This window comes from Sparus aurata, chromosome 12, assembly GCF_900880675.1.
Source record: "Sparus aurata chromosome 12, fSpaAur1.1, whole genome shotgun sequence".
Lineage (NCBI taxonomy): Eukaryota > Metazoa > Chordata > Actinopteri > Spariformes > Sparidae > Sparus > Sparus aurata.
Genome location: NC_044198.1, coordinates 18828028 through 18853165, shown reverse-complemented (window position 1 = coordinate 18853165; position 25138 = coordinate 18828028). Strand labels below are relative to the sequence as shown.

General features: G+C 41.5%; 1 long non-coding RNA gene across 1 annotated transcript; it reads right to left on the bottom strand.

The window, feature by feature from the left end:
* Nucleotides 1–224: 224 nt before the first annotated feature.
* On the bottom strand, nucleotides 225–6387 carry LOC115592369 (uncharacterized). The gene is made up of 3 exons (XR_003986127.1): nucleotides 6268–6387; nucleotides 899–958; nucleotides 225–365 (listed from the first exon to the last, which is right to left on the bottom strand). It is a non-coding gene; the product is annotated as an uncharacterized LOC115592369 (long non-coding RNA).
* Nucleotides 6388–25138: the final 18751 nt, after the last annotated feature.

Below are 25138 nucleotides of genomic sequence, written 5' to 3'. Positions count from 1 at the left end.
GTTTCCACTGAACTTTCTTTACACAAACACTTGAGCAATTCCTGTCAGGATCAACTTACCAGAACTATAATAACAGCGGCAGCAACAAAAACATCAGCTCTAACACAGTCTGATGCTGCTTTATTCGTCCGAGCAGTGTGACAAACTCCTGAGCTCCCTCTCGCTCCCATGAGTCTCATGATCGCGCTTCCTCGACAGACACAAAGAAGTTGGTTACACAAAGACTCACTTGTCTTTATCCTTAGCGTGGTGTTTCTATGAAAACAGGAGCGTTGGCTTCATGAAGACCAGAAAGGTCAAAAGGGGTTCAGGATCAGTTCCTTCAAGTTATGCCGTCCCTCCTCCCCTCCTCTGGCCACATCAAGCTGAAAAAAAAAAAAAAACCCTGGTGGCAGCTAGTTTCAATCAGACAGGCAGGAGAAACATTGATCTGGATCTAATCAACATTGATTTTAAATACTTAAAGTGTGAGTGTAAAAAGAGCAAATGCTGATCCTGAGCTAATGCCACAAGCATATACATAGAAATCTTTTAATTCTTACAGCGCTGGATTTTCTTTTCCAAAATAAACAGTTGTTAATATTAGAAATTACACATAGCTTTTATGATGAATCTCTGCATTGCTCATTTGCATTTCACACTACCTTGATAATTATTTTTGATGAGCGCTCTAGATTATAACAATGTGACAATAAAACTGTGCTGTCTTTCAGTCTTATCGCAGCCATTGCCTCGACTGAAGCTTTATCTCTGGCAGTGTTGACAAAGAAGAACAGCCACGCCAGGCAGAATGTATGAGCAGAAGGCCTGACTATGCATTATGTATATATGTGTGTGAGAAACTCCAGTGTGTAATGTAGACAGTCCCTGTAAACATACATGTAAATAGCACACATACCTTTCTGAGGAGGAGGTGTGTGTGGTTTAAACAAGCAGGATAAACCGGATTTTGGATCACCTACAAGATGAATGTAAAATGATTTAATCACCAACAAAGGACACGTGCAAACACAATAGTGCTGCATTGTCAATCAACTAATTGTCAGATTGGACTGGATTGATGGCCTCAAAGGCAGTAAACCCCTCGAGAACAAAAGTATATATTTGAAAAACTAACATGTAATGGCTCTACCATTTTATCCTCTTCTGCTAACGGTAGATCAGTTCATTGAGATTTTTCAATTTTTTCCTGAATTAATCCATCGTCCTTTTGGTGAGAGGCACTAAGGTGAACCAAATTGGTTTATTTTGGGGCCTTAATCAAAATGTTTATCAAAAAAATTTATCACATGGTAAAATCCCCAAATAAGTATCTCCCAACTGTGGACCCTTAACTTTTTGGTCAACAGCATTGCTCCTCTGTCTGCTGGCACCAAACAGTTGACAAAGTTAGAGAGAATCTAGTGAACATACTGGCACATTTTAGTAGTTAACTAAACAAGTATTTCCTAAGGAGTTGGTGGAGACCAAAACAGAGCAAGTATTACACATAATGGCTGTAAAGCAAGACTTCAGTATTTTGCTGAATTTATTAATATAAAGCTACATTTAATTTTAACCTAGATAACCTTTTTTTAATTTACTGTATATAAAAATATATGTTTATTTTTTTATATTATATTTTTTTACTGTTATAAGTGTATATAGCAAATTTCCCTTTAATGAAATGGGGCAATCAAGAAAAAAAAAACGTGTGTGTGTGAGTGTTTGCTTTGAATATATTACTGTAAATATAATTTACATTCAATAAGGATCTGGTGTCAAATAACAGGATTTTTAAAAGGTTAACCAACATAATTTGTAAATTAAAGGAACTGTCCCTTGAATAACTAAATCTGTAATCAATTGTTAGGTTGCAAGGTTGGACATTTAATTTATATCAACCTTTATAATATATCAAATTTTCTACCCAGAAAAGTTCTTATGTGACAAAAGCAAGAAGTTAACCATGCCCTGTTTCACTGCTGTGCAGAAACAGGTGGTACATATTTTTACCAGAAAGTGCTTGAAATAAAACATCAAATAACAATTCCGGACTGTGACACGCGGGGCAGTGTGATGTTGGGCATGTTAGATGTACGTAGAAGGTCAGTCAGTGAGTCAGCTTGTTGTTTTCCGCCCCAGGAAACTGGATGTATGTGGGACATTGGCTGCCTCTGGGTCTGGCTGGAAAAACCTCTCACCCTCGAGACATTTCCACAGTGCTCCTAACACACACACACACACAAACCCGAGACACATGAACGCACTGAATTCTATCTACAGCATCCTCGACCAAGTGTGTGTGTGTGTGTGTGTGTGTGTGTGTGTGTGTGTGTGTGTGTGTGTGTGTCAGCCTGACCACACGCCGATGCAGGCAGTCGTGTGGCTGGCGTCATTCTGTGGTAAATTAGTAGTCATGTTATAAACAGATTATTTTAGTCTCTGATTACGTGCGTACCAAATGATGGCTTAGCCTAAACACCAGTGACTCTGCCCGAGTGTCCCCTCTTTGATTACACGGGAGAGGTTTGATGATAATTATTATACTGAAGAAAGCTGCACAGAATGAATACCAATAAGGATAAAGGTATCAGTACTGGTGCAATGGAGACATTTCTTAGAAGGCTTAAAGGGGAATATCACAGCTGCTTTTGATGGACAGGATCTGAGAAAAATCTGAACTGGTGTTCTACTTACATTTACAAAATAATATACTTAAAGTTTGAGGTATTTGGGCCTGAAGCAGGAACAGACAACTTTAAAACTTTCCCTCCCTCCTGGTATTTCCCTCTGGTATTATTGTTGGTGCCACAGTTGAACAGACAGCGTTAGCAACATGCTAACAGCCTGGCTACCGTCCAATGCAAAAAACAGCTGTCACGCCCTAAACAGCATCCTGCTTGATCATCATTTTAACTCTGAATGGGACCATAATTTACAAACTGAACATCATGCCTCGCTGAAGAAGACTTGAAACAAGCGTTTGAGACCATAAACTCATTAGGAAACTGTTTACTGCGGTAATCTATCAAGTGAAGAGTAGGGTCATTTTCTCATAAGCTTACATACAATCGGACTTGCTTTTGAAACCAGTGGAGTTTGTTGGCTATCACACAGAAGTCCTCCTCAATCCAGTCCAAAAAGTTAATATGATGTAGTCTTCTGTTCTGTTTTGTTTTAGATTTATCTTGAGACTTGGGAGGAGGCTGTACCTAATTAAACAAACACAAATTAAAACATACTTTACATAAAGTGGTTGAAAGTGGCTCCACATCAGCTCACCACTTCAGTAAAATGCCTCTTATACATCGATCAGTGTGTTAAAAATCTAATAATACTTTTGTCATGGAGGTCATTTGTTTACATAATGCATGCTTTTACTTTTCAGACATCATTGTTGAGTCTGAGTGCCTCTTCCAGCACTGATGTAAGTCATATTTTAAGTAGTTATAATGGGTTATGTGATTGCCCAAGATTTCCTTTTTCATTTCCTTCTCCGGATGCAGCCACCGTTTCCGTATACAAAGCAGGAAACAAGGAGTGTCAAATGCTTCTGTGTGGCACACTAAGGATTTCACACGTACCAGCTCAGTTTTTTCTGTTGGACTGCCTCCAGTTAATTAAACAAATGAAAACACTTTTTAGTGCATCATGTACTCAGAAAACAGAGGGGAAAGGGTGGAGGGTGACATACGCCCTCTTTACAAAACCTCACTCACTAACCTCCTCTCTCTCATAAACACACATGCGCACGTTTTTCTCTGTGCCACCAGGCTGCACCGTATCATTTTGGGAGAGCCAAATGTGGGCGTCGTCTGCGTCTGGTGAAACCACGGCACAGCGCTGGTTTCAGAGATGGCTGAGGCAATACCTTAATAGAAACTACGGCTGTTTATGTTAGTCAGAGAAGAGATGAGTGGAAAGAGAAGAAGAAGAAGAAGAAGAAAAAACTGCTTCACCCAAATCTGGTATCACCAAAATAGGACATGATTTATACCCTCCAGTGTGTTTGTGTGTGTGTTCACCTCTACCCGTCGCAAATGAGGGCCTTGTGGATCACAGGGTAACACAAACACTGGAGGTTTGAGCGGAGGACACGTGTAAGAGTGAGAATGAAAGCAAACATAACACACACTCATCTGGGTGCTACAGAGGTCGAGGCAGCGTTGACCTATCACGCCGACCTTTAGCGTGTTAACCCTCAGTGAGAGAAGATGACTCACAGCATTGCACCCTGGGTATGTAGGCCACGTTGTTCCCATGATAGAGCCAAAATTATCCAAAATAACACTTCACTTTTCCTACTTGGCGATGTCAACGACCTATTCTGAAGTCTGAAGATCACAAAGTCAGAAAAAAAAAGCCTGGAACACAGTTTTGCAGAGGCCAAGTGTTTTTGGACTGCACATTCCTCTAGAAACTTCTTCTTCTAGAGATGAGTTTAATATTCAAAATTGTTTGCCGAAACTTTCGGTAAACATTAAGCCAATTAAATTTCAAAAACACATCTTTCCCCTTCCCACTTCCCCCTTTAGCCTCATTAAGCCGATGTTTCTCTCACCCAAAAATAGAGCTTTCCCCAAAAACAGAGCCAGTGTTAACAGGGAAATCTTGTTTATAGCATTTGCAAAATTCTGACGAAAACCAAGTTAAGATAAAGTGTCATTCACTGTTAACCCTCATTAATACACTGCAACTGCACAGCACAGCCGTTATCAATAACCTGTGTTAGACGATGATAAAATCATAAAACAACAGTTTTATCACTGTGGCGCAGCAGCTCTGGAATGACTGCTGGCTAACAGATACATATTTATGAGATGTGATTAAATCAAAATTGCATGCTTGTTCTGTTGTCTAACAAAAGAACAGAAGCAGAAAGATATGTAAATGACAACAGTTAAATCATGAAATCGGCTGTTTTTATCAGCGATCACAAAAGACTCAGACTGACTCTCAGCTCAAAGTCACGTTCGGAAAATTAAATGGCTCAGTGTGTGTGTAGTTGAGATGTAGATCTAGATCACCTGTTTGAGGCCTATATGCCATATTTCTGTGGTTAATGCTTCCTAAAGCTGCATCACAGTAAACGGCGAAACAAATCAGCACTTTCTGGTCAATTCACCATTATAAAAACTGCAATGACTGGTTGATGAATGAATCAACCAGTTCAATTAATAGATAAATAGTTCCAAGAAATGTCAGAGATTTGCTGTTCTCATCTTATTAAGTGGAACGATTTTTTGCTTTTCTTTGTGATTTGCGATGGTAAGTGAAGAGTTTTCAGGCTTTGGACTGTTGGTTTGACAAAAGAAGCCATTTGAAGATTGCATTGTATTAAACAATGAGGCACAACTGGCAACATTTCTACAGTGAAGCATCTGCAGAAACTAGTATGTGGTGATTATGACGGAGCAGCAGACTCGGCCTAGCACTGGCTGTTAGACCATCCTCAGGTGCTTTTTTCCTCTTTCTCTCAGCGTCGTGAAAATCTGTTCTACTCAACAGTCCTGTGATCAATCTCTCCTCTTTCTCTAACAATCACCATCAACAGGGTATGAGACGGCGGGTCAATTAAAACAGCTAAATCCACTGAGAGACTGCCAGCGGCTCTGCCTGCTCTGTGTTGGCTTTTAACTGGTGAGGAGAAAAGAAAAGTCCTTGTGTGTCGTAGCGTGTAAGCATCCACGGTGGGAACCCTGGCGGTGTTTGGCACTTGGTGAAAAGACACCGGCTGTCTTGTGTTATAATCGAGGCCATGTCCTGAGCACGGCGTTGCAAAGCTTACCGTCAAGGACACTCTGAATTAATTATGCATCCTTAATCCTGAGTGACAAGAACACGTTTATGATTGGACTTTAATTGCAATACTTCTCTAATAAACAACTCGTTCCATTATTTTCTTGGAGGGGATTGAATCATCGCTCTCATATCGGCATCATTCGAACGTATGTCTCTAATAAAAAACTAACCGAATTCACTCCTTTTTCTCACTAACGTCCCCGTGGTGCTCCAGACAGACATTTGGATTAATCAGGCCTGACTTGAGCTGTTGTCGTGCTGAGGAGGAATGCTCCTCTTGACTCCCTTCGTGCTTGAGGATAATTGGTACTGATTACCGCCTCTCACTGTGTGTACTCACTGCTCACTGATGAGGAATGGCTCAAAAACACACAGATGCTCGCAAACACATAGACACACTTTGTTGCCTCCAAAAGAAACAAAAGCCTTCTGCGTGCAGATACACCCCCCCCCCCCCTTCTCCATTATCTCCTCCTCACATACCTGTAGAGGAGGAAGCTTGTTTATGTGAGCTGCTGTGTCTCTTAAAGACATTCCAGTGTGGTTTTCCCACGCTGAGGGTAGTGCTGGTAGCTGGTGAGGGTGGGTTTGGTGGTGGTGGTGGTGGTGGTGGAGAGGCTTGGGGCAATCTCTCGGACTTTGTGTTGATAGGTGCATGAAGGGCCGAAAACCTCCCGTGTGTCCTCCGCAGTACATAACACACATTCCTCCTGAGACATGTCCAGACATGTTGGAAAAGACCACGCAAGGACACACACCATCTCACTGATGTGTAGAAAAGGGACATTTTTTTATGTGTGTGTGTGTGTGTAGGGGGGGTTTAATGATGGAGGATTACTGCTGTTTTTTTTTTGTTTTTTTGTTTTTTTACTGTTGTTTCTCAAATCAACATGCTGTATCTAAGCACAGATGCTGGATGCGACTTTTGCCAAGTTTGAAAAACAGGGCAGCAACAGTCACGCTGCCGGATAATCCGGCTATCATTAGAGTCACGGTTAAAACAGAAAAGAAAAACACAAGTGTGGAGCGGTGGCTCCAAAATAGATCTTATCAGCCAGGCTCCTGTTGCCAGACAAGGGGACTGACGAAAGAAAAACGCTCCACTGTCTATTTATGCACAGACATGAGTGAGCACACACACACACACACAGTTCGCTGCAGCATCCCCAAAAGCCCCCTTTGTCAAAGTATACGAGCTGCGTTTGGGTTGAAAACAGACTCCTCGGGCATCAGAGGGCTAAACAAGCAAAAGCAGAGAAGAAGAACCCTCCTCCTCCTCCTCCTCCTCCTCCTCCTCCTCCTCCTCCTCCTCTTTCTTTCTCACCCCCAGCTGCCAGGGAGGGGCAGCTCTGTGCCCTGTTAAGACCCGGGCGTCTGATTTATACCCTGCAGGTGTCTGGCATGTTCATGTGCATGCATGCATAAGTCCATGCACGTGTAATGTCAGAACAAATCGGCCCCCTCAGTGAGTTTTTTCTCTTTAGTCCAGGCAGTAGTGTGAAACACTGAGAGGTACACGCTTCACACTTTCATCCCGCTCCATTAATTTTGTTCTGTAAAAACTCTTAAGAACCTCTTTTTGGTGTAAAATGCTAATTAAATGTAGTGCAGGCTTTATAGCGACTTCACAAAGCCCATTATACATTTCTTTACATGGATGGACATCAACCCTTATTTATTAGAATTAAGTGCTTTATAAAAATATTCTTGTAAAAAGGGTATAAATAAACAGCAGAGCCACTGAGTTTTTGTTTGCGTCACAGACGACAATGAACTCCAAAACCTATAAAACTGGAGACATTTATTGTTGGATCACAATGTAGGACCATCTATCTCTGAAAGGGATATAGGGAACAACTGCTCTGCCATGCACCCAGTACATATCAATGTTCATGTACGATTGCAGAGTGTTTCATGTCCAAGAATATTCTCTATTAAGTGTGACTGCGTCAGGAATTTTTATGAAAAAACCAAAACAAACAGTGAAATTGATTCAGGCAACAAGTAAACACCTTTTGTTGTTGTTGCACACGGCAGCCATTCTCCATAGACGTCACGCTCAGGGTTGGATAATGTCGTGCTGCTGTTTTCCTGGTTGCATTTCAGCTAAATGTAAGTTACTTGACAATTTACCACTCAGAACGATCATCAACTAAACTGATGACAAAAAGTGAAAATCTGAAGGGGCATCACGCCACATTTCAAGGTAAAACACCAAATTGATATAGCTAACATAAACGTTCAAATACAATCAAGCTGACGTGACCGTTTGATTAGGCTACGTCACGTGCGTTTCCCTTTCTGGCTTGAATAAATGTGCCCAAGATGTGCGTTAATATTTTAGTATTAATTTACACTGTACCTTTCTTTATCATATCATATAACTGCCAAACGGTATAGTTAACTAGAAGTGGTTTGATGCTAACGATAGCTGTTCGCTAAAGAAAGGCAACGGGTTATCAGATATGTTGTTGTTTTACCCTGACCCTTCATCAAGTCTTTGTCAGATTCTTTACGTTTACATGATTTGCAACCTGGACAACTTTGGGGCTTCCCACTCTGGGTGTGATGTCAGAGGAAATTACCGCTGTGTAGCATTGTTAGCATTAGTAATGGATGTTAATTTTTTCCCATAAAGAAATGTTTGACTTGGAAAAATATGACATTTCAGTGGAAATGATGTCAATATGCAATTTAGATATGTACATAAATAGTACTTTAATCAAATAATAAGTAATACCCATGGTAATGGTGTTAGAAAAGCACATTGAGTACAATAAATGTTGTGTTTTCTTGTGTTGATTTTTGGCCAAACCACTACAGCGTTAAGAAAACAGGGTTTTCCGCCTGTGTGTAAACACTCAAAACAAAAACTGCTGCCTGAGTCCTGTCTGCCGCAGAAAAATACAGACAATGATGGTGTGAAGTACCTGTTCGTCTGCGTGTCTGTGCAGCTCACAGGAGGAAGCACAGATTGTGTGCTGTGGGTCTGTTGACACGTGCACACACATGTCAATGCACGCAGAAATGTAAACAAAAGTCTTTTCTTTGAGAGGTGTTGACAAGATCGTGAGGATCAGATTCAGAGAGGACGGAAAGAAAGGAAGGGAACTTTTTTCACTGGTATAAATCCAAGAGAGAATTCATTGATTGTGTCTGTACCTTTCTCTTTGTCTTGATGTCTCGTTTCAGCCTGAAGCAGCCCCCTCCCTCCCTCAGACTAACACCACCAGGAGAGTCCGTCTCTCCTTTCATGTTCCCAGGCGGATACTCTTAATAAAAGGGAACACTATTATAAACGATGGAGGGGAAAGTGATGGGGTGATAAGAAAGAAAGGCAGTGGGGCTGGCAATATGGTGTGTGTGTGTGTGTTTGGGTGGGGGGCTCAGGTCAGTGCAGAGTGCTGAATCAGCTCTTCCTAACACCCATCACACGATCTATTCCCGAGTTTCCCCAGGGAGCAGTTATGCTCTCAAGGCTCCACGCTCTATATAACGGGCACATTCATAGGACAGACAGCACTTAGTGACAGGGATCACATTACTGGGATGGAGCCATTCGTGGTGGAGAAGTGTCATGTAACTGCTCATGTGCGTAACAATGAGTCAAAGGATAAGAAAACTCAAAGTTCATGCCATTTAGAATATAAAGCTGTTATTTCCGTCCAGGGGGACATTGTGAACGCGAACGTATACGCTCAAAAATAATGTCTTTCCACATCTGTCCAAACACTTCTGCTTGTCCTCTTCCTCACGTCGCCCCACATTCGGCCCACTCATCCCGACGTCCAAACAATGGAGAGAAACCCGGAGTAGGTCAAGGCTGTCACAGATATCACTTAAAAGAAAGAGCTGAGCTGACCAAAGCACCAAGAATCTGATACGGCGAACCGTTTCTCATTGGCTGACAGGAAGGAAGCGGATGAATACCAGGAAGTGAGGTTCATTGAAAAAGACCTCAACGGCCACAGCGGCCTTGGTTGGTAGCTGCACGGATCATGGAAAAAAAAATTTTTCCTGGATCTGCCCAAGTGTGGCTGCTGTTGCTTAGCAACCCTGATTGAGTTTAATCACGGAGAGACCTTTATCTGCTCGTGACTGCAAAGTATGCCCTGCCCTTTGGGGAGGTCAGTGTGTGTGTGTGTGTGTGTGTGTGTGTGTGAAGTCATGATGTGCTGATGTGTATCTGAGACTCACTAGATCAGTTAATTACTCCATTCTGTTGGATCTCTATATCTATAATCTGATATACAGACAAGTGGTAGGGATAAATCCTTTGTGAGTGGTATTCGTAATCCAATATAGATGTATAGCATTAAAACCTACTGCAAGAAGTTTTTCACTCATAAGGGAACAGACTCAATTTGATACCGATGCCTCTATATGGTCGAATTCCAAAAGTTGAAACAGCTGATATGAAGTCTGGAGGTACGGCGGCAGATACTTCTGTATTGCCAGATGGCTGAATAACCAGTTTATAGCACAACTATTTATGTTGGCCTTGTGGCTGGCTTATTAATATAAAGACATAGCATTGCTAGAGAGTGTTGATAACTTTATCTTTATCCCCAAAATGACAATTTTAGCAAACTCTGGCCAGACAATGGCAAAACTGCTGTTTACAGAAGCCTTTCTTTATATTCAGCGTTCCGCTATATTTAAACACAAATTGTATTTCTTTCCGTTAAGTGAAGAGAGAGAGAGAGCTAAAATACGGATAAACAACATCAAATAAGCGCACAAAAACTATAAACATCTGTAGGCCGTACACCGTTAGCATACATGTGGGAAGGCTAGAAGCTAATGTGACTGAGAAATGCAGAATTCGTCGCGGCTTTTACAATAACAACATATAAAACAGTCTTTCCCTGTTAAATTCAATGAATCGTGTAGAAATGGCCATAAAACAAGTCAAACGACAAAATCCTTTCCTCCGATTCCAGCCATGTGCTCTACTTTTCAGTAACCGGAGCGTTACATTTCAGAGCAACATGGTTTGAATTTGTCCTGCTGACTTGCTGTGAGACAGGAATCCTGTTGAAGAGTTAAATATCCACGTGAAGTACACTGTAAAACATAAACATAATAAACAGTTTTGTATCTAATTTAATGAATATGATAACTCAGTGGGACATTTTCAATAAAACGAACTTTGAGAGTATTTTTATGTTGAATTCTTTCTTTTTTTTTCTTTTATTGTACAGTGTATTGAAGGGGTTAGGTAATGAACACAGTTGTCTTAATCGTCAGCTAGATTAGCTACATGTTGGATGGCGTAAAATCACAAAAATGTGAAAGAATGAATGCTACTAGCTTTTCTACAGTCAGCCCTGCTACATAAGTAATGCTTCTCTCTTGGGCTGTATTTTCTTAATCCATTTATCAGAAACACATTAATTCAGGCCGCCTCTAGTCTCCGCTACACATTTCTCACAATCAGCACTCCACCTCAGCTTTCTTTCTCTCACACTCTCCCTTTATCTCCTGTTCAAATCTCCTTTCTCTTTCTCTCATTGTACGCCTCACCTGTCCTCTTCACTCTCGCTCCGCGTCCTTATATGGAAACAACAGGTAAAAGGCTTTCCTTACAAGGCTGCCCCGACCCGACGAGGAGGGAAAGAGAGAGAGAGAGAAAGCTACCATCTTGTACATAAAGAGGCCATGAATGATTTATTGCGCGTTTTCATATTCATCTCGCATAGGGTATTACTTTCTTCTCGTACGTCTCAAGTGAAAGCGGAGGTACAAAGGGAGACGATGGGAAGGAGGACAATTAAATTCCAGGATTAGGAATTAACATTTTTTCAATTGGGTTTTCAAAATGCTCGTCCCTCATTATTTCACCCTCCTCATTGAAGTAAAACATTCATTTTCTGCACTTTATTCTGAAGGTGTCTCAGTTGTGTCAAAGCGCTGCAGCTCCGGGTTCCCCCATTAATCTACTTCACTCATCTGCATTTTGCCCAGTGCCGTCAAAAGCGATGTTCTCCCTTGATTTTCTCAGCAGCCGCAGCGTCCGACTGTACAGCAGCTATGTGAGTCGATTGAATTCCCTGTGTTACTGTGTTAACAGGCAGAACGACACTCACAGACATATACTGTATAAACACACCGCCACAGGAAAAACTGAGACAGCTAACAAAACCACCACAGTTATTAATCAAACCGCTGATACGAGGAGACAGATGGCAGGATGTGCGAGTGTGTGTGTGTGTCGAAGACAGCTGTGGCTGTCATACTTGTTTGACGTAGGCTTTCCCAGGTGTTGCCTCCTGGGCTTCGCCGAGGGAGGCACAGTGGGCATTTTTGCTGTCGGTGTGTGTTCGTCTAGATGTGCGTCTGTCTGAGGGCATGAGAGTGTGTGTGTGTGTGTTTTTTTTTCTTTCCTCCGCTCGGGTTTCGGTGCCAGTCCTACCGTGTACGTGTCATGTCATGCCTTCGTCAAAGCGAGTGTTTCGCAGTTAATCTCACGCTGTGCTTCAAAGCAGCTGGCATGGAGGGAGGCAAAGAGAATTTGCTTTAAGCTGAAGCGGCTCTCACGTGTGCATTCTTCTCATACCAAGAGCCAGACAACGCCATGATTAAACAAAAGAAAGGGATCATTTACTTATTGTGTGTGTTTGTTCAGGAGGTCCCACTGAGTCCAGAGTTTGTCAGACAAGCTCAAAATAACATATTAGCAAATCAATGTTGCAATTAGAGAGACGCTCTCTGATTAATGGACTTGATCTCAGTTTTGTTCTAGGATCCTGCTGTTGTCAGATTACCAGTAAATGAACATTTACACTTTGAAAAAACTGCATATGAATACAAACACATGCTCGACACATCGATATCTTAAGCATTTTTTGCTTTTTAGCATTTCATTTTGGGTGTAAATGTTGTGGGAGAGAAAGGTCAGAAGAAGAGCGAGAAGGCGTCCACCTATTAGATAGATAGATAGATAGATAGATAGATAGATAGATAGATAGATAGATAGATAGATACTTTAGTTATCCTGTGGGAAATTCAGTTTCTCAGCTGCATGATAAACATCATCATTCAACAACAAGACAACAGATTCGGGAGGATTCTCGCGCTCATCCAAAACTTATAACATAAACATGAAACGATGTTGAACGACACGTGAAAAGCTTAAACTGGCAATAGACAAGTGCTCTGCCTTAACGAGTCATTATGAAGTAAATGTTGATTGCATAGTGTAATTGGATATAGAAAAATTAAACCATCAGTGTTTACAGCGGTTCCCTGTAAACCTCACTTCTGTCTGCCATCTGGTACGCAGTCACTGTTAAGGTTAACTGGCCATTTCTATTACAGACTAAATGATTGAATAAACCCTGTCCTGCGCTCGTGATATTTGTGGCTTTGAGGGAAATCTGTTGCCACTCCACCAGCTCAGCATGCCACCTGTAACCCTCTCAGACTCCCTTCATGCACAGTTCAATATCAGAATAGATCTAATGTGATGCAGCGGGGAGTCAGAGATATTGTCTTTTTTCATTCCTTGCATTCTTCTTCTTGTCCAGACCAGGTGCTGACATTATACCAAAACTGCAACTCCATTCGATTCACTAGATTGAAAAGATTTGGATGTGTTACGTCAACGCAAGTAGCGGTTAATGCTGCTGGCTCCAAGCAGAGGCGAGGAGCCAGCGCCTTTCTTACTAATTCCACATCCTCTGATCATTTTCAAACTTGTCGTCTTCAACCCCGAGGCGTATTTCTCTAACAGACTACATCTCTGAAGCATTGATGATTATAAAACCAACGACAAACTTTATACAGACAAGTTAATATGTGAAGTTGGTAGAGTTCCCCTCTAATTCCTCATCATTTATGATCAAATGGTCCAAAACAATAACTCTTTTATTGTGACAAATAAGATAATCACATATGTCCACACGAGTCGTAAATCACGTTGACGTACAGCTGTTTCCCTTTGGCATTAATGTTTCAGCGACAATAACTCATTCTTGTCTGTAAAGTGCAAGCTTGCAGGCATCTAACTTTAATTCACCATGCATGTAACCCATGAGCAATACCAAAAACCCTGAGTCGGTGCTCATGTGACTCATTTCAGCCACAGCTCATAAAAAAAAAAAAAAAAACAGAGTCTGTGAGTTATATCCTACCCGCTGTTGAGTGTGCCATTTCATTTCTTCGCACTTTTTGTCGTCATCAACACATTCTGGTAAAGATGAGATTGTGAGCAAACGAACACAGAGGAGGGAAGTGTGTGTGTGTGTGTGTGTGTGTGTGTGTGAGAGAGTGTGTGAAAAATAGGTTTAGACTCCAGACAGACTATAGGTTCCTGTTGGCATGATAAGACTGGTCCCTGGAAGAGACGTAACTGTCACCTGCTGGCATCACACACACAGGAAGCAGATCGCTCGCTGATCTCGTTTCAGTTCCCCCTGGGAGCATCAAAAGCAGGAAGTCAGACTGATAAGCAAGAGTGGCCACAGACAATGAGCAAACTGTAGAATATATCAGTAAAGAGGACCCACTGACACACTCATGCATGTACACAGACTCATACACACCGCATGACTGGCTTGGGACAGTGTGCGTGATTATGAAACATGACTGGAGAAGTGCTTGTGCAGTTTTCTTTTGTGCGCTGTTCCCTAAATGAGCTTATTGTCTTCACTATCTGCAGCAAAAAGAGACACACTCTGCAGATTCCCCATTGTGACCGACATTCATCACATTTCCCACAAAATGTTTTCTCATCAAAAAAAAAACAAGAAAAAGAAAAAAAAAAACTTGATGGAAACAAAGGGCCATATTCTTCGCCTCCAGTTGGACGACACTCGGCTGAACTGCAACGTCGCTGTTTTCATGCTGGCACACATTTGAATAATTCCAGGATTAATCGAAGGGAGGCGGCAGGAAGTGCTGCTACAATAGAAAAACTCAGTGACCTAATTAGAGTTCTGCATGTCAATGGGTGACTTTGCAAAAAAGAAAGAAAGATGAAAGAATAATTGGCTGAACTAAGTAAGTAGCCTGCTGTAATCTAACGCAGCAGCCCGGTCGTTGGGGATTTTTTAAATAGAGGGAAGCTCTTGCTGTTTTTATGTTGCATTCCAGAGCTGTGGGTTCCTGTCCCAGAGGAGCTGCACGACACGGTCCAGGATGTCCTGCTGGTAGCGATCCTTCCTTGAGGAAGGGAGATGAAAGGTCAGTATGTGACGGTGTATATATATATTTTTTTTTGAGCACCGGAGATGGGAAGCCGGTGTGTTGTGTGTCTTTCAATGTGTTTGTGAGCAGTTTCGGGTGCGACTCTGAATGAAACTGACCATTCAATAAAACCCTTCCTGTCATGGTTTTGGGTTTCGGTTAGTCATTTCTTGTTTTTGGGTTTTTTTTGTAGTCATATCCTCTCGTGTCTCATTGTCACTTTCCACTTCCTGCTAACCTGTGTTCCTGTGCTCCTCCCCCCACACCTGTCTTCCACAGCCTTGTTAGCACTGCCCTGTCTCGTCCCCTCGTTAGTTCAGTTTGTGCCCTCCTTAAATGTACTACCATCTGGACACCTTCGTGGCAAAAATGTACACGCACAAAAAAACTGCTATTAAATCCTCATACATCAATATTCTTTTCTGCTTTTTTTCCCCATAAATCTCTTAAACAACTCCAAACGTACCTTAAAACTACCAAACATTCAGTGGTTTTCAGGATTTTAACTCATTAATTGCCAGTTTCATTTTATGAATTATTTCATTATTTATTACAAAAACCCCCACAGAAAAACCAAATTTTTTTCCATGTGATAAATAGTAGGGGTCTTGGGCTTTTAGCAATTAGCAACAAAATTAATTTGATTGCATTAGTGTTTTTTATGCAGTGTCAGATACTCTCTCTGGACACCTTTGTGGCCAGAAATGCCTCATTGACTTCCATTAAAAACACATTTTTTAATCTCACTTCCATGACAGTATAAAACTGTCTGCCACCAGATTCAACCATTTTCCTGTTGTGGAACTTCTTGTATTTTTGCCAGTTATAGTACGTGTGTGTGTGTGTGTGTGTGTGTGTGTGTGTGTGTGTGTGTGTGTGTGTGTGTGTGTGAATCCGTACGCATGCACTGATTATTTCCACGGTGAAAACATGTCATCTTTTGAGGGATGTGTTTCATGTGTCTTTGAAGAGGTGCTTGAGTAAAAACATGGCCTCCTGCCTTTGCTGTACTCAAAAACAAAAACAAAAAAACAATTGTTAGTGTGTTTATGCACCTGGCTGCTTCCACAGCCAAAGACAAACCTGCAGCTTGGCTGAGGGGTCGTTTCATTAGTGAGCAGAGAGGGTAGAAAGAAGTGATGAATGGATGAACAAATATGAGTTTCTGTCACCATTTTACTTTTTTTGCCAAACCAGCACCAGGTTACATCCTAAACCAACAAGCACATTATTAACTGACTAGATTAGTTTGTGGGGTTGTGGGTTCTGAAAGAAAGAGGAAAATGAAGGGATAGCGTGACATTTAACAAAGAAATTTTGTATTTATTCTTAAAGTCTTATTTTGGAACATGGTATATGAAAATATACTCTCTGAAAATGCTTATTGAGGTAGCAAAACAGTTAAAACAGTCTTATCTTATACTTTTCCTCATCATACTTAAAACACCTGGACGGTAAAGTTACAATGCAATACAAGATCAATGCTGCTTTATTCAACTGTAGTTAAAATCCTAAATTTGATTTCTTTCTTCATTACATTTTTTTTTTTTTTTGCTTTGGCATCTTTGCCATGACTGACCCAGAGCGTAACACAGAACAAGACATTACATCTCAAAGCTTTAGAGGTGCCAGTTGGTGTGTTTGTTTCCTTTTGAACAGAGCTCGGTGAGCCGATTCCTCCTCTTTCCAACAGTTGTGCTAAGCTAAGCTAAGCTAAACTAACCAGTTGTTGGCTGTGTCTTGATTTAGCATACAGACACATGAACTATTCCTGTAAGTTACATTAATCATTTGGTTTTTTTTTCCTGTAAAGTCAGCATAAACCATCTTGCGGCTCTTATATAGTTCGGTCTTTTGATTTTAAACCTCTTGAAGTCTTCATCACATATAGAGACATTTGCCCTTGAAGAGTGCGTGAAGGCCTCAGAGTTACTGAGTACACACTTTACCATATGTGTGTGTTTGTTTGTGTGTGTGTGTGTGTGTGTGTGTGTGTGTTCAAAAAGATGGAGGATAGCAACTCTCCTCGCTGCTGAATTATTCAATTTCATACAGCCCCGTGCAGGTTGGAGCATGATACCCGATCAAAACACGTCTTCATTTGTATGCATGTCGGCATCTGTTTGTGTTTGCATGCATGCTCGCGTATATGTATATGAGCGGATGGGAGGTATCGAGGATAAAAGACAATAAAGAACAAAAGAGGGTGGATAGTAAATAGAATACAACCAAATCTTAACCTGAAGGTATGAGGGGCTTATGATTTATAGTGATAGGCAACACAACTGTTATTTTCTTTAAATTATTTACTTCGCTGTGACAATGGCTTCACTTTACACAATGCTATCACCGCTTCACAGTTTTTTTCTTTACCAACAAACACACAATATGTTGAATTATTAGCAGGTTAGACACTGTATCATTCAACTATTGTCTGCCTGGATGAGTCAAGACATGCCCACTCCTCTGTCCTGTCTCTCTTTTCTTTCTGTTTTCCTCTCCTTTGTCTCATTTAATAATGATTCTTTTCTGCTCGAACAATGATTTTCTTTTTCTTTTTCTTTTCTTTTTTGTTGCTGTGTGAGGGTCAGTCTTTGTCCGGCCCTCTCTTCCCTCTATTTCCACCCGCGCTACTTAATCTCTCCTGTCTGTTCTCTCCTCTCTGTGTATTGTGCAATAAAGTGGGGAAAAAAAATCTATTTCAAATATGTGGTTTTAGCTTCATTATTTCTCCTCTTTCTAATAAAGGAAAGAAACGTTCAGAAGTTTGTCAAACTTAGCGATGTGAGCGCACACACCAAAAAAAAAACCTCCGTCCTCGAGGGGGTTCGAGGCTTCAGTTCTCAAAATAATTGGTCCGGGAGACTTTACAGTAACACAGTGCGAAAATATAGAAAAGGAGGCACAATCTGTGTGAATCACTCTGGCTCATAATGGTTTGCTGGTCACATAGTAATGTATGCATGGTTAATCTTTTCCCATACATTCAACCAGTATGTGTCAGTTTGGGGCAGCTCGACAAAAGCCTTTTGTGTGCTTCCAGTAACCCCAAGCTTTGCTGCTCATCTTACTTAATTGGCTATGCTCTGTTTGTGGTATTGAGGGGAGTGTGTGTGTGTGTGTGTGTGTGTGTGTGTGTGTGTGTGTGTGTGTGTGTGTGAGAGAGAAAGAGAGAGAGAAAGAGAGAGTTTCAGGAGCGGGATGACCGCTGGATTAGTCATTAAACTTGTCACCGATGCAGAATGCTGGCTGGGGCCGCAGAAATATCTGGCCCACTTTGAAAATCCTCCGACTCGAGGTGCACTTCATTTAGGTGTCGACGCGAGGGGGGGAATTACTTTTTGTGCAAACGCGCATATTCACGCGCACACATTCCCCTCAGCCTGGTGTTGTGGGAAAACCAGTGGAGCTTTCTGTTTATTTGCACAGCGCATGCAGTTTTCCAGAGATAATGGTGGGAGACTTAGCCCTTGAAACTCTCATTTATCTTTTAAACGGTGTGGCCTTGATTTCAGACAAGCTGGCCTCTCTTTTTCTGACAACTGTTGCTGGCAGATTCTTTTCTAGCATGCTCATTCTGCACACATTAGGGCCGCAAATTGGCTGAAAACACAGACTCTGACTGACATTACATGCTCCTAGATAACTTGTTTTAAAGCAAGGACCCTGAAATATGCACTTATATTGCGCTAAAAAAACTGTCTAAAGCTGCTGGTCTGAGGTGAAAAGTCAGCATCCTTTCGCTTCATGGCACTTTTCCAAAGCATCGTGGACATCAAGCTATCACTGCTGGCACTGCCGAGGCTAGCTCTTGTTTCTAGTCTCTGTGCTGGGCTAACCGAGACTGGCTGTAGCTTCATATTTAATATAGTGTGGTATTTATTTTCTTATGTACCACACTGAAATAAAGCAGATAGGCCAGAGTATTTCCCCAAAATGTTGAACTTCTGTATGAGTTGGTGATGTAGGGTAAAAACTGCCTTAATAACATTTTAAAACACGTTTCAGAATAAATATCGTCGTTGTTGACATCTTTGGGATTTTGTGTTTTTTTCAACTCACACACTGTATAAAACACACATCTGACACACGCTCGCAATCGATAGTTTATAGATTCTTCAGTCTCCCACGCACGAAAAGCATCTTGTGCATTTTTAATGTTAAGTAGTGGAAGCAGATTGAATCCCTTGGTCTTTAACTTAGAAATTATTGATCATAGACCAGAACATTACACGCCAGATATACCAGGCTGGATGTGTGTTTTACATACGACACATGACAACACACGCATGCCACAGAAACATGCTTTACTGCACATGTTCCTGATATGAGTCCATGTGAAACACGAATCAGTGTTCAAGTTCAAGAAAACATAGCTTGATGTGAGTGCTCATATCCCCCGCTGTGACATTTATGTGACATTTACAGGGGAAATGTTCCATCTGCGCCCTCGAGAGAATTTTGAGTGCCGCCTGCATTTTTCGAGTTCCTTCCCTGTTCAGACGAGAATAAAGGGAAACTGGGGATGTAACCTCGAGGATCGGTGGTTTTGTTCCCTCTCTCTTCTTTGATGGTGACAGCGTCAGTGAGGAATGCAGCTCTAATCATCACCGCTGGAAGAAACTGTTCAGGACAAAGCTGTCATTAGACTTTCCACTTTCCTTCGCTGGAGATAGTTTCCACACAGTGAGAGAGAGAGAGAGAGACTGTGTGTGTGTGTGTGTGTGTGTGTGTGTGTGTGTGTGTGTGTGTGTGTGTGTGTGTGTGTGAAGCAGGTGTTTTGTTCTCTCATGAACAGAGAGAAAGAGACATTGGTCCACAGCGGAGTCCATGGATCAAGCAACAGATGACCAAGATATCAATGTTCTTTGAGTTTCCTGCTGATTCTGCTTTGGACTGAAAACAGAATATTCAAATAAGGATTCATTGTGTTTCTACAGCCAGTCCTTTGATAATTCACTCATTAGTAAGATGCTGCTCTGTCATATTAGTTCAAAGGTCTTTCAGTTTATGGTCTCTCAAGTGTGGCCTGCAGATTCACAGATTCGAATCTGTATTATGTGACATTTCCGAAGTCAAATGTCTGAAACAACTGGACCTATTTTGTTGAGATGTGTTCTGACATTATGCCTAATGTTTCCAACAGTCCTCAAACCCAGTGACATCCACAAGTTTACAAAGCTTACTCAAGGTGGAGGTTGGCTTCCTTGAACATTACCTTGTCCGTTAACTTCTGTGCCCGAGTCCTCAGATGAGCACCACTTGTGTCTTTCTGTGTGTTTGAATTCAGGTCAAACCCTGATTCCACTCAGCACTCACCAGTCACTAGACTCTTTCTTTTTTTCCCTGGTCTCCTCTCTGTGACTTTATGTTCACAAAATAAATCATATTTCCCCTCCAGCTACAGTCGACTGTCAACATTACATACACCCAGCAAGGGAGGCCATCGACGGCTGCAGTCAGGTTGATAAATGGGAGGGAGTATAAATCCCAAAGTTAAAAAGTAGTCTCTGAGCTCTCCTCCCGTCAGTAAATGGCTCCGGATTAGGGCAGAACCTGATGTTTCCTTCCCATTTTTTGAAATAAAACCGATTCTATTACAGAATCCAATTCTCATGAACAGTCTCAAAGAGCAAAACCTTTCATTGGCTGTTGAGAATGATTTGTTTTCCCATGTTTGTCCATGTCTTTTTTACTTTATTCTGCTTAATTGAGTGCTTCTGCATAACACACCTGTATTTGTTTGTGTTTTGGTTGGATTCCTGTTGAGAGAGCGCGTTGCTGTGGCCTTGCTCCCCTCTTATAATTGTAGTTTTTACCTGCCGCTGTAAATACGGCCACTGAGCAAACCTTGTATAGTGTAAATACTGGTGTGAATTACACCCTTCATAAAGCATGAAAGGTTTCATCTATTTTTAAATACTGATTGTTAACAGCTTCGGATTTGCAAGTTAAAAAATTATCCATGCCACAGAAAACTGGTGAATTATTTGTGGATATAAACCCTTTATGAGTTCTCATTTAACGTCGGGTTCAGGGCTTTTCTTTCGTGGGGGTTACATAGAAGTTCTTTATAAGGTGAGGACATTCTTTGCCTGGGACATACATCAGCCTTAGTCCTTCAGCTGTATATCTCATACGATATGGAGCCATTTAGTCAAGACGCTTCAGCATTTATATTTGTTAGCAACGAGCATGAATTCATTTGTAAGCTGGTTTCTTCTTTTCCTCTGTCCAAAACCACAAGAGGAAGCATGTAGAGGATGCATTAACCCTCATGTCCTCATTAAATGTACTACCCTCCGGACAGCTTTGTGGCAAAAATGTACACGCACAAAGAAACCTGCTATTAAATCCTCATGCATCAGTATTTTCTGCTTTTTATTTCTTCGTATATTCCATAAACAACTTCAAACTTACCTCAAAAACATTCAGTCATTTTCAGGATTTTAACCCTTTAATTGCCAGTTTCATTATTTGAATTACTTCATTATTTATTATCACAATAATTATTATTTTCCATATAATAAGTAGTAGCGGGATGAAGCTTTGGTGAGTCTTGGATATGTCAAAGATTAGCAACAAAACTGATTTGATTGCATTAGTATTTTTTTGATATTGTTACATATTCCCTCTGGACATCTTCGTGGCCAGAAATGCCTCATTGACTTCCGTTAAAACCACATTATTTAATTTTACTGCCATGACAGTATAAAACCATGCATTCTGTAATGTCAGTGAAGAAAAGTAGTGATATTGGACATTTTTAAAAAAAAATTTCACCAGATTCAACCATTTTCCCATTGTAGGCCGATGCATGAAATTCTTGTATTGTTGCCAGTTATAGTACAAAGCCGTGTGACTACCAGGGGGCCCCAAGAGTTGTGTGTGTGTGTGTGTGTGTGTGTGTGAATCTGTAAGCACTGATCATTTCAGGGGTGAAGAAATGTCATCTTTGGAGGGATCTTTGACAAGGTGCTTGGGTGAAAACATGGCCTCCTGCCTTTGCTTTACTCAGAAACAAAAACAACTGTTGGTGTGTTTTTGCACCTGGCAACATGCAGCTTGGCTGCGGGGTCATTTCATTAGTGAGCAGAGAAGGTAGAAAGACCTGGAGCAGAGTGAAGGAGCAATGGTCATGCAGCTTTTATCTGCCAGCCATCTGCAGGACTCGTCTGAAAAAGACACGAGCTTCGAGGGGGGAGTCTGAGACGGATCGCACGCTGGAGTCCTCCACTTCTGTGAGCGCCTCCGAGCCGCCCCGTGAAAGTGGAGAGGACACTGACCATCCTGCTCATCCTAACGGTGAGTGGACAGTGCAGAACAGGCAAGTCCGGATTCCATCTCATGCGGAGGTGCTGCGCTACGTTAAAGCACACACCGGCATGATGCCAGGGCCCACGAGATATGTCATCTCATGAATCCACGATGTGGTGTCCTCTGTTGACCTTTTCTTCACTCCTGACATGATCCAGCTGATGACAAACCTACACTGGAGGCGTTCAGTGTCAGGATGGAGTGATTCAAGAGTACATGGGAATCATCCTGGCAGGTGTGTACTGGTCCAAAGGGGAATCTACCCCGCATGTGGGATGACACACACACACACACACACACACACACACACACACACACACACACACACACACGACAGGAATGGGAGTTCTGCTTTTTTGTTCTACCTCTGTCTGAAATGAAGGACCCTTGTTCCACATGACTTTATGACTTTTTAAGAACTGGTGTGAGGACATAAAGTTTGGGAGGTTGGAAGTAGCAACAAGGGAGGAAGGTGCTCAACAAACGTACAAGTCTGCATCTGTTGTGTAGTTCGCAGCCAAGATTCCTGAGCTGTGCATTAATCAGCTTTATCGCTTTGTAATACAGCAAAATGTTTACGACGGCTTATAAAGCAGCTCTAAGAACCGAATGTCTGAGCAATAAAAACACACTCAGCTGCATTTGCATCAGACGCTGTGTTTGGCTGTACTGTACTGTGAGGTCTGCAAACTGTTACTCTCCGAACTTCATCAATTGCTGCTCCCAAGTATGAGGATGAGACTCGGAGGATAAAACTTATAGAAGGTACGAAATAATAAATACTGCCTCGGATACATGCCAGTGCTCCTGCCAGCACTGTTCACAGCGGCTAATTATGTAAGATTAAAGGGGTTATTGGGCAGCGGTTGCTTTCCGAAAGCGAAACAGGCAGCGAAATCCTTGAGCGTTCGTTTAGAATGAAATGCAGAAATTTATAGACATCAGTTAACACTTTTCTGTTGCTGTTTTACAAGCCTGGCCGAGCTTATTGGAGATTGTAAATTTCGGGACCCTAAGCCAAGATCTGTCCTGCCATTTACAGGGTCACAGACAAATGAATTTATCTCCAAGCCTGGCCGAGAAATAATGGAAATGTCAATATGTTTCCTCATCCATGAGTTGTTAAGACAATTAGGAAAGAGAGTTTTTCTCCCCTCGTCCAAACAGCGGAGTCAGTCTCTTTGTCTTTGGATCATCTGTTATTGCTGGACGACGGTGTAATTGCACAAGAGCCCATTTTCTGATTCAGCACTTCCACCCGCGTTAGAAAAGCAATCAGGATTGTCCCACGGCGAACTGCTTTATTGCTCCGCTCGCTCCGTCTTATTTCGGATGATGTGGAGTGAAACCCAGAACAATGTTCAGCTATGCTCTCGGGCCAAATTGGGGGGGCGGGGGAGTTTTTTCTCCATCTTGTTGAGTCATTGCGTGTGTGTTTGTGTGTGTTTGTGTGTGTTTGTGTGATTAAATGCTCCATTTGGAGGGGACATCCTCGTTGCTAAGGGTCTGCACAACAGGAAGATCCAGTCTATTGTCTCTTCATTCAGGATTTTCTCGTCTTCTTCCCTCGCTCTCTCCCTTCTCCTCTATGCTCTGCCGTCTACAAACTTTCTAAATTAAGTTAGAGAAGACACAAAACAGCTCCAGCCTCAGCTCGTAGGAGCTGTGTCTAAATAGAACTAATTTGTTATAGTGTGAAAATATCAATATTGCATTCATTAAACAGCCATTAGAAATGTCTTCCATCACATCTGTGAGATTTATTGGGCATGTCTGGCACAGTTGGCTCTTTTTTTATTGATTATGTCTGGAGCGCCCGAGCAAATTCCAGGTCCGTAAATACAAATCTGACCTATTTGTCTATATTAACTCAAAACCAAAACAGATTGATTTAAAGTGTTTCTATTAATATCTGACCCAGCTAGACACGAGGCCTTCGGGCAGATCAGCACACACACGGGCCAGAAAGTGAAATACAAAAAGCACCAAATAAGCAGAGAGGAAATCATTTTGTATGTTTGGAAGTCAGAAGTTGCTAGTTCCTCTCAGTCCTAGTTATAGAGCTAATCGCAACATGCTAGCTAGATTAACAGCACAAGTCATTCACAATATTTCTCAGAGCGTCTTTTTAAACTTGTTCTCTACTTCGGCATTTACTCCCATTTTTGTACTCGATTTCACACCATGTCATTCAATAAACAGTTTTAAGAAGGTTTTAAAAATCTTTCCAAGCTAACTGTGGGTTAGCAAGCTAATTGCTAACAGGGACAGAAGTTCATTCCAAATACTTTTTAATCCTGTTGTCTCAACTTTTTTTGTGGCCCACTTTTATAAAACTTAGCAGCTATGATACAGCAGTTTCCATGGTTTTGGACTCTCTTGCTCTGCGTTCCCTAAAGATCATTACTGTGGAGACTTGACCAAAGTTGAACTCAATACAAGTAATTTGAACCTGGAAGCAAATCTATAGCTATAATTAAACAGAGACATTTGTGTGGTGTGACCAGGTCATTCCTTATCATACACTATGTACTCAGGACAGTTCTATGTAAATGGGTGTAGCTGCTGTAGGTACATATTGTCCTGAAACACATATTTTAACCCAAACCAATGATAGTTTTGTAGCCGAAACCTAAAGAAACTGCGAGCATATGTCAAAGGTGTTGTTTTAGGAATATTTGGCAGTGGATGTAGTTAGTCACTGAAGTATGAGGTTATCTTTTTTGATTCTTTTTCTCATCTTCAGACTGAAACTGTCCTTTTCTGGTCGGGCTATTTATCTTTCTTGTCTCACTTAAGACTTAATCATGTTTTTGGCATCATCTCTGCTCAGCAAACCAAAAGATTC